The sequence below is a fragment of the Dendroctonus ponderosae genome, unplaced genomic scaffold (genome assembly GCF_020466585.1).
Source record: "Dendroctonus ponderosae isolate FM_Combo_2020 unplaced genomic scaffold, Dpon_F_20191213v2 Dpon_F_20191213_399, whole genome shotgun sequence".
NCBI classification, from domain to species: Eukaryota; Metazoa; Arthropoda; class Insecta; order Coleoptera; family Curculionidae; genus Dendroctonus; species Dendroctonus ponderosae.
This window is the reverse complement of record NW_026018610.1, coordinates 9,843-19,068: the sequence shown is the minus strand read 5'-3', so window position 1 is coordinate 19,068 and position 9,226 is coordinate 9,843. Positions and strand designations below refer to the sequence as shown.

At 36.3% G+C, this 9,226-nt stretch overlaps 1 long non-coding RNA gene across 1 annotated transcript; it reads left to right on the top strand.

Annotated features, from left to right (window-relative positions):
- The first annotated feature begins 837 nt into the window (after positions 1–837).
- LOC125504111 lies at positions 838–5,854 on the top strand. Its single transcript, XR_007281279.1, has 3 exons — positions 838–921; positions 1,061–1,121; positions 5,350–5,854. It is a non-coding gene; the product is annotated as an uncharacterized LOC125504111 (long non-coding RNA).
- The last annotated feature ends 3,372 nt before the right edge of the window (positions 5,855–9,226 follow it).

Genomic DNA, 9,226 nt, shown 5'->3' with positions numbered 1-9,226 from the left:
GGGATAAATAAAAAGAATCAAGGTATAAACAACAAGTGAACAGGCTCTTAGAGGAGAAATAACAACAATAGAAAAAGCGCTTAGACGAGGCAAAATATCAAGAACCAAAGTTTCAAAGGCAAAAAAAGAGGATATCAAAAATAAGAGAAAAAATGTTTGGAAGAGATAAAAGGCGCGGAAAATTGGTAAAAAATCTGGAGATTTAGGTAGAAATTGCGAACCAGAAAGTTCTGGAACTGGAGAAAAAAATCTGAAGCCGTCCGAACATAATTCTAATTCGGTCGAGAGGTTTAGCTCTACCGAGCAAAAGTCCTTAGACACCATAGAGGACTTAAGAAGAGGCAGAATGACATAGATGAGCAACTCAGAGAGACAAATTGAAATTTATATATACACAATGAAAACTGATGTTGCGAAGTGAGGTTATAAAGCGAAATTGAGCAGACCAATGGTTAATTGGCCCTGTTGTAAATTGTGAAACGTTCACGAGTAAAATCCTATTTTTTATATTTCTATCGTAGTTTTTTTAACGTCAAACCCCCCACAAACACCTTGATAGGAATGACGCCCCTTTTATAACACTCTGTATGAGATTTTTTCGACGGCAGATTTTCTGATAGACATATGTGGTGCTTGATGCTGTTTGTACAATTTTCGAACCCTTAACAGTATCCGAAGGAGATTCGAATAGTTTTTAGTGAACCTGAGTAGAATTAGCTGCTAGTCTGATCTGGTAATGGTTAAGTTTAGTCTATGTAAGAGCAGGAATTGGGAGCGAATTTCAAGTGTTTGATGAGGTAAAAGAGCGAATCCCTTTTAGGACTACGGCCTGCCCACTGGCATTTATCCAGAAGAAGGCTATCGCTCGCCTAGTGAAGATTCTGGACTGGGAATGGGCTTTCCAGATAAGCAAATCTCCAGGTGAGGATCCAGACATCCAGTGTACAAATGCGAAGTGTGTCTAAAAGTCCATTTTTTTTGGTGGATGCCTGTTGTTTTAGACACACCTCGTTTTGATCAAGATCCACAGCCTTAACTTTTCCCTTTTCTGGTATTCTAGAATGCTTCCTTCGGGTAATTCGGGCAAAACTGCGGCCGAAGTAAGCGAGGACTACCAGCAGGTGAATACCATTTGACTATTTCGTACTCTTTTACTTCTGTCTTCTTGTAATAATTGTACTATTTCAGTAGGGCTTGTAAAAAACGCAAAATATTTTCCTCCGGAGATTGAACGCAGTTTAAGCGATATTTTGCGTTTTAGTAGAGCACTGGCACCATCATATTTCTATCATGAACTTTCTTGCACCATCCCCTGTAGCGTTTGCACGAAAACTAGACCTTCAATGTTCGGTCACTTTGGCCCATTTACATAGCAAAGTTACTATCGAATCAGCCGCATAAAATCGCTATTTGCATTTGGTTTAGAAGACTAAAACCGGTCCATTTTGCTATTTATCTAGCGATCATGAGCAGAGACGCGCAGCTAAGGGCGAGGCTTTTGTGTATTTCAAGTTTCTTATCAACAGAAAATTGAGCCCACTGTGCAGGACAGCTTGAGCAAATAATTTCGTCGTCTTTATGTGCTCAAATAAGGTCTTTATGTCCTTTGAAGGGTCTACTGGTTAACATTTCTGTTTGGCCCGTAAAATATAACGATTTTTTGGGGATTTTTAATGATTGATGATGAAAAAAATTGTTTCTCTAAATTGGGACCTGCTAGTGCTGGGGCTTTTGACGTCATTAAATAGAGCGCACTTTGCTCTATTTAACCTGAAAGTTTACTGGCGATTGGGGGTTTTAGTGTTATGTGACAGTTATTTGAAAATTTACCGGTGCACAAAATTTCAAAAATGTATTTTTGCACAACTCGTTTTTTGTAGCTGCTGACTTTTTCATGTTTTCAATAAAGCAAACTCATCTGTATGTATTTATTCTTCGTATTATGGATAATTGTATCGTGACTTGCGCTTTTGAGAATGTATGACAATTTTTTGAAAATTTGTTGTCGACGGAAATTTTCAAAAATTAATTTTTCCCAACTAATATTCTATAGCTGGCGACTTTTTCAATTAATCGAACTTTTCTTTATACATTCAGACAGTTGTGTCATGGTGAGTCTGTAAATTTATGACGATTTTTTGAAAATTTAGTTGTCGACTGGCCTTTCTCACTCAACACCTTGGGCAAACTGATTTTCAAAAATTTGTTTTTTCCAACTGGTTTGTTCAGGGGGTTAATCTTCCACTCGTATAGAAGAGTAGGTTCTGCTTGATGTCTTCTGAGGGTTTCTATGGGTGAATTTGGTACATTTATCACGATTTTTTAATGTAGTTGCCAGCTAGCCAACATTCTCGAGCAATATAGTTGGCAAACAACAATTTTCAAAACGTAATTTTTCTAAACCCATCTGGTCTGGCTTCCGACGTTTTTATGCTTTTAATAGAGCGGACTTTATTCTAAATACTAAGATAATTTTAAAGTCATCGCTAGTTTTGTGCATTTATAACAATTTTTTGAAAATATAGAGTCTTTTTCATGCAACACCGTTCGCAGGCTAATTTTTTACAAATTTATTTCTGGCAAGTTGTGTACTTTATTACAATATTCTTAAGACTTTTTTCTATGTAATCTGAAAAACTACCAGCGTTTGATAATGGTTTTGACAATTTTTGATATTTTTTAAACATGAAGCTGCCAACTCGTTCCTAGACACCTTTTGCAAGCTAATTTCAAAAACATCCTTTGTCTCAAGGAAGTTTTTTTAGCCGGTGAAGTTTGCCACAATCCAAAAGACCGCAATTTGTTCTTTCTATTCTAAGAGTTTCAGAGCCATAGCTGGATTTAGCAATTTTTAACAATTTTTTTTACCTGCCAACTCGTCTTTCTTAATAACCACATATTTCAAACCAATTTTTACTATGTTTTTCTGTTCTTTAAGCCATTTGCTTTTTAATCCACTAAATAGAACGAACTTTTTTTATGTACTGTGAGCTGTATACCGATAGGAGGTTTTGGTCATTTTTAACGAATTTTTTGAAATATGGTTGCCAACTCAAACAACACAGTTTTCGATGGTAATTTAGAAACATTCATTTACCAAAAATTATTTTTTCTAGCTAGTGTTTTTTTACCTAATTCAAAATACCATGGGTGGTTTTGGGCATTTATGGCAATTTTTTGAAAATGTAATTTTCGCATATTACATACAGTTTGCAGACTAAATTTGAAAATTTAATTTATCTTTAGCACTTTCTTTTAGCGAGTGGATTGTTACCTAATTCGATCCAACATACACTGATTTACATGCGCTGAGGATTTCATAAGGATGAGAGATTTTGGGATTTTATGAGGAATTTTTGAAAATTATTTCCTAACTCAGCATGCTCAAGGACCACAGATTTCGGGCTAATTTTGATGAATTAATTTGTCTTTACTGGGGTTTTTAGTTATTAGCTGTTGGAAAGTTCAAAAGAGCACACATTTTTGTATGTATTCGGAAAACTTCATAGAAATGGACGGTTTTCGAATCTATTGATAAACTGTGGTTGCCAACACGTTTTTTTCAATCCGCACAGTTTGCAAGCTAATTTTGAAAATTTTTTTTCGCTTCAAGCAATTTTCTTTATCTACTGGGTTTTCCATAATTAAAAACAGAACAGTTTGCTCGCAAAATCCCGAAACTTTCATAGTAAAGCGCAGTTCCGGGAATTTATGACGAATATTTTAAAATGCAATTTTCAACTCCTCAGTCTTTCTCAACTAACACACATTGCAGACTAAGTTCAAAAATTGATATTTCTGTCCTGACATTTTCTAGCTAGTAACTTTTTAGTGCTTTCAAAAGACCATCTATGCCTTAATATATTCCGATAGTTTCATCGATTTCTGTCTTTTTTTTTTGGAGATGTTTAGGGAATTTTTGAAAATGGAGTGCCGACTCGCCTTTCTTGACTTTATTGCTTGAATACAGTGTACAACCTAAATTGAAAAAGTAATTTTCTCTCATGTGGTCTCCTATAGTGAGTCGGTTCTTAAACTATTCAATAAAGTATACATTGCTCTATCGATGCGGATACGTTTATCCCAACAACTTATTTTGCGAATTAATGACGATTTTTTGAAATTGGAGTTACCTCCTCGTTTTTTTTCAAGTAAGACAGTTTTAAAACTTAAAGTTCTCTGTATTGGTCTCCTTTAGGCAAATGTATCATTATGCCACTCAATTAACTGGACTTTTTCTAATAGATTCTAAACGTTTCATCGCTAAACGTCGTTATGTGAACTTACTACGAATTTTTGAAAATGGAGTTGCACAACAAACACAACCTTTTCAGACTTGAAAAATTTCGCTCACCCGGTATCTTCTTGCTGTAGACTTTTTAGTGCATTAAAAAACCATCTTTGTCTTGATACATTCCGACGGTTTCATGGCATTTTGGGCTTTAGAAGATTTTTGGCAAATTTTTCAAAAAGAAATTGCAACTCGTCTGTGTTACTTCACAACCTAAATTGTAAAAATTATTTTCTCTCACATGGTGGTCTCTACTGCGTGGATTTTTAATCCGTCCAATAAAGCGTTATTTTCTCTACATACCCGGAAGGTTTCACCCCAACAGCTGGTGCTGGAAATTTATCACGAATTTTTGAAAATGGAGTTGCCCACTGGTCTTTTACAAGTGAAACAGTTTGCAGGTTAATGTTTTTCAAAAATGAATTTTGCTCACCTGGAATTCTCGAGCTAGTGACTTTTTAGTGCATTCAAAAAACCATCACTTTCTTAATAGAATCTCTTGGTTTCAAAGCATTACATGCATTTGGAGACTATTGGCGATTTTTTTTAAATCGATTGACCAATTCGTGTTTTTCAAACTATGTTGCAAATTATTTTTTCTAAAAAAATCCTTCTGCTGCCGAGCCTATTTTACTCTGCTGGATAGAGCATGCAAGAGCACATTTTACGGGTGAAATAATAATGACGAATATTTGGCAGTTTTTACGCAAAAATCGAAAAATTCATCGCAATTTTATCAAAATTAGCGCATCATCGCAAACATGGCACCAGTTTTTTGCAGATATCGCAACAACCGTTTCAGCTATAAATTTGGTGTTTTTACCATCGGGTAGAGAATTAAAAACACCAAGTACAACATAAAACACCAGTTTAGAAATATTGATAATTTTTAAAGTGCTGCATGTTTCACAGCGGAAGATGCCAATAAGATCAACACCTTTTTGGCTGGCGCTTCAAAGGCCTTGAGGATGATCCGATATCAAAGAAACGTAGAAAAAAAGTCCTTAGAGAACCACAAATTTTTCATTCTTTTTAAATTTCATAATTTTTCTCCTCAGGAGTTCGTTGGCGGTGAAGAAGAGCAAGCGGTGGGCAGTAGAAGACATTCAAGTCCCGGAGAATCTCGATCGGGGTCCACTACTAAGCTCCATCAAGAGGATTACACTGATTCGGTAAGCCAATTTTAACACTTATTTGTACCAAAACTTCCATTGCATTTAGAAGGAAACTGGCCCCTTTTTTCATATAATCAATGCTGTGTTTATTAGTTTATTAGCCCGTAGATGCTAGTGTAGCAAATGTAATCAATGTTGAATGAACGGAACTTCGTTCGAGAATCTCCATAAGATTTGTTGCTTCGCCTGCTGGATATAGGAAAAAGTTCAAGAGTTTTAGGGGTTCGGACTTTAAGAATAAATTTATTAAAGCCCATGTGTCTTCACAATGCCGCTGAGCTGTAGTCGAGTGAACACAGTGGCCGAAATAAAAAACAAAACTAGCTAAAAATATGTATAACCAAAAAAAACTTATCTATAGCTTATGCAATGAGTAGGTAATAAAAAATCCGGTAGAAAGTTTCTTAATCCTACTTGCACTTACTTAATGGTCAAAGGCAATCCTCTGGAGCATAGAGCTTAAATATACCAAAGTTCTTGCAAAAAACTGTTCCATCATCTCAAGTTATATGACAAGGATTTTTTTATGTGGAAAAATCCCTTTTATTTAGAATTCTCGGACAACAAAAAACTCTTCATTTGTATGTCAAATTATACTTAACCGAAACAATTTTTTTTATACCGTGGGTGATTCAAAGTTGGCGCCACTGGGAGAGAGTGGAACAAAATATTTTGGTGCAGATATTTGTTGGCAACGCTGCGAGAGTGACACCGTAGGGATTTGGGGTTAGTTTTTAAAGTGTCTTCTTCAAACCTTTAAAAGTGTAACAATGTCGAATATGCATCAAGTTCACCTTCCTTATGGAAAACTTTTAATTGATTCAATTTTCTATGAAAAGCGAGAACAATTTGAAGATTGAATTCCTCTGAACTGATCAGTATTGCTTCTACAGTCGTCAAACAAATTAAAGGATCGCAAGTTTGAGGCGCGTTCAAATACATAGTTGCCAAACTTCTGATTGAGTTTTTTGCAAATATCTCCGATTCAGACAACAGCTGCCGGAACGGGACACCAAATTTGAATCACCCTGTTTAATTCCATCCAATCCCATGCTTGATCGAAACTAAATTCCATTAAAGATTATCGCATTAAAAATACAATATCACAGTTATTTACAAAGCTATTTACATTTTTACCTTAACTAAGTAAACCGTGTTAACATAACTGATTGTCGAGCGACAAAAGTCTGTTACACAACCGTATTATTAATTACAATGCCTTTTATCGTCGGGTTCTCGATAAATCGCTGAAAATCGCTCGATAAGTTTTACGGTCTGAGTCAAATTGGGAATATTGGACGCGAACCAGAGTGTGAAATCGGTGCCAAATAATGGACGCATGAAACATCGCCAATTGTCCAGCGATAATCCATTTCATTCGAATCCGATCGTGAAATTATCCACATTAACTGTAGTTGATTTTGGCCAGTAAAATGCAAAGTTGAAGGCATTTTTGCGATTTAACTGAAAAAATTGGGCTTTTACGTGGTTAGTTGTCCCCATTAACTCCCGAAGCAGATCCTGGAGGAAACTACCTTTCTAGACTAAAACTTAAGGCTTTGATGCTTAACAGCTTGGTGTTTAGAGTTTTTCGCGAAAGGCCCTCCGAAGCTCCTCAGTGGCTTTTGCCAAATTGGAAGATGCCTGATGAATGGAGGTTCGCATCTTCAAATCCTGGGTGTCCTCGTAAAAATAGTCCTTCGGAGGTTCGGTTGGAGGGTAGACGTAAAATCGGCCACTGCTGCCGAATTTCGGCCTGGGGATGCGCACCCTCTTAACATCTTCAAGCCAGGTTTCCATTGCTTTTAGCTGGAAAAATTGCATAATAATAATTAAGCAGATTTCTCCCACAATTAGCCCTAGTTAAGACAGCATGTTGTCTATCGACTGGTTATGTCTTAAAAAATCAAGTAAAAATCCTCAATTTTGCTCTTGCACTCAATAGCGAACGCGACAATTTAAGCATCAGTTTTTGCCATCCAAATCCATGCAAATTCCTGCTCGCTTGAAATTTTCGACTCAATAATTTCGTACACTTCAGTGAAAACAGAACCCGTTTCTTTAAAACTGAAGAAATAAATACGCGCTTAATACAAAGAACTTATGTAACTTTGGCGCTATAAAGAGATGGTTAATGAGGTTGTTAAACCTCATAATGTCGCCGGTTGATTAGGAATGAATCGCGTTTTTATGTGCCTTGTGAACAGACCAACCTTGATCCTGAAGAAGCGCAAACAATCTTCATCTTCTACATCATCATGTGTTAGACAAATGGCGGTTATTCAACGTGGCTTTTCATCAAGAAGTGTTTCGATCATTCAGCAAGTTCAAGCGTCAGTGGCACAACAGTTGAAACATTTTATATTACTATACAGGGTGAAGCAGGAGCAATTGGAACTATTTTAAGGATATAACGGTGAAACAATAATAAGCAAAAGACGGCTAAAATATTCTGTGGTATAATCAGGTGTTTAGCGCATTGAACATTGCATTCTCTTGCTATTCTGTATAGAACTTCTTTGCTCGATCCAAACTCGTGCACGCGATTTTTTGCATTTTGCTGAACACTCGCGTTTCATAAGCTTCAAGCTTCAGATCCGGTCTGCAAGTCTCACGAAAATCACCCTTAATACTGATTTTTGCCGGCTTTGTAAGCATCAGTCTCAAAATAGGTGCATTCACTCAACTGAGCTTGCACATAGAAATATTCGTAACTTCCAAACCAGGACGCACAAGAATTTTAAATTCTCCCCATCCTGAGAAGATCAGTGATTCTACTGATGTAAAAAGTTTGATAAAAATCGCCCAAAATCTCCATTTTTGCTAGTTCAGTTAACATCGGTCTCAAAATGAATGTTTTTACTCAACTGTGTTATTTCCTAAAAAAATCAAATCTTCCTAACTGAACCCAGCAGTCCTATGAAACTCTCACCATATTTAGCAGATTGTTTAAACTAGAGATGCAAAAGTTTCTTGAAAATCACCCAACTTCCTGACTGTCGTTTGCCGGCTTTGTAAATATCGGCCTCAAAATAGATGGATTGACTCAACTGCGCCCTAATAAGTAAAAATTCGTAACTTCCAAAATAAAGCAAGTAGGAATTTCAAACTCTCATCGTGTTTAGAGGACACGTCACTCTAAAGACAGACAAAATTTCATAAAAATTGGAAAGAATTCTGATTTTTCTTCGAGCTTGGCGAGCTTAAACTCGCCGTAAAAATTTGTGTGTTTTTCTCCAACTGAACTCTCTGGTTACAAAATTCACATCTTCCAAATTAAAAGACGTAGCAATAAGAAACTTTGACTATCTTTAAGCGGAATTTAGCTCTATAGATTCTGAGCGTTTCGTAGTAATCGCCCAAAATCCTGATTTATTCCAGCTTTGTAAACGCCGGTCTTAAAATGGAGATTTCGCTCAATTTCGCTTTTTCCTTTAAAAATGGTATCTTCCAATTTAACTCAAGGAGCATTTTCCACGTGCCCTCTATCATTAGAAGACACTTCCTTCCATATGTTCTGGCATTTTCATAAAAATGTGGTATAATCYTTATTTTTGCCAGCTCAGTAAATACCAGTCTGAAAGTGGATGTTTTCACTCAACTGCGCTCTTTCCGTTAAAAATTCTTCATATCTTCCAAATTAAAGCAAGAAGCACTTTGAAATTTTCACCTTCTATAGAAGATATTTCCCGCGGTAGATCTGTAAAGTTGCATAAAAATCTTTGATATACCCGATTTTTACCAGCTCAGTAAATACCGG